We start from the raw sequence: 1,214 nt of genomic DNA on the forward strand, positions 1-1,214 counted from the left end.
CTGGGATCCTTGGATACCTGCTCATGCTGCTTGCTTGGCCCTCTTCTCCTACTTGTGCTTGATCACAGATAAACAACTTCCATTCACAATGACTTATGTCTTGGCCCCTCAACTCTATGGAATGATGATTCTGATGTGATTCACTTCACAATCACCATTTAATGACAGGGAAGAGAGAGTAAGAGCAAACTTGCCCCTAATTAAAAACCATTGTTCTAGAGCAGCAATGATAATCAGCAATAGCTCTTTGGCCCATTTTTCTTATTGCTATACTTTCCTTACAATACTTGATTCCTTCTCTTCCACCAGTGACATTCTCCTAGTTCACTAAAGGTGAACATTTCAATAATTGGGCCAATCGCTTCTCGGCCTTTTGGCTAAGATCAAGTGTAGTATCTGTTCTTATCAGTTCAATAATTGGGCCATGACTTTGTACTTGGAGTTGTCTGTGCTCCACCTATCACCAGAAAGGGAGTCTTCATGGCCAATTAAACAGTAGTGATCCATTGCTGAAACCCCATTTTATGTCCTGTTTCCTTGGTACCAACTCCCACTGGATGTCTGGAAATAGGCACTGAGACAAGATGTTTATTAGGGATCAATATCTGTTAAGGGGAGGAAAAAGAAATATGATTGGGAAGAGGGACTAAACTATAATGCAGGTCTGACATAACCTCAGCAAACCATGGGAGAGTGGGATCTGGAGTGAGTACTGCCCTTCATACTGTCTATTATTGAAACCAAAAGGCCAGGTTTTTATACTCCAAACCTTAGCAGATGGAAGCTTCCTAGGAAAGTATGTGAGCTCTGTAAAAAGTGGTTCCCTGCAACCAAGGCAGACCCTGAAGGTACTGAGAGCTGAAGGCTGTCTGCTGACCATACTCCCAGCAGCTGTTCAGCACGTCCTTTCTTGAAGAATATCTAGATGGCACACCTCCATATTAACTATATATATTTTTTCACACAGTGGAAAGCTAGCTATACAAGAGTACAATGAATAAGCAATTGCTATGTGAAACCACATGGATCTTGTAAGTATAACATTGAGTGAAGGAGACCAGACCTTTCTGCAAAAAGGAAGACTCCATACAGAATAAGCCTTAATAGTCTACAGCCATACCACCCTGAACGTGCCCGATCTTGTCAGAATAAGTCTTAATATATGCATTTCAAAAGCAGCAAAACCAACAGACATTACTGAATGTGAATTTAGT

At 41.3% G+C, this 1,214-nt stretch overlaps 1 pseudogene; it reads left to right on the top strand.

The window, feature by feature from the left end:
- Positions 1–357: 357 nt before the first annotated feature.
- On the top strand, positions 358–462 carry LOC115279575 (annotated as a pseudogene).
- The last annotated feature ends 752 nt before the right edge of the window (positions 463–1,214 follow it).

The sequence above is a fragment of the Suricata suricatta genome, chromosome 15 (assembly GCF_006229205.1).
Source record: "Suricata suricatta isolate VVHF042 chromosome 15, meerkat_22Aug2017_6uvM2_HiC, whole genome shotgun sequence".
Classification (NCBI taxonomy): domain Eukaryota; kingdom Metazoa; phylum Chordata; class Mammalia; order Carnivora; family Herpestidae; genus Suricata; species Suricata suricatta.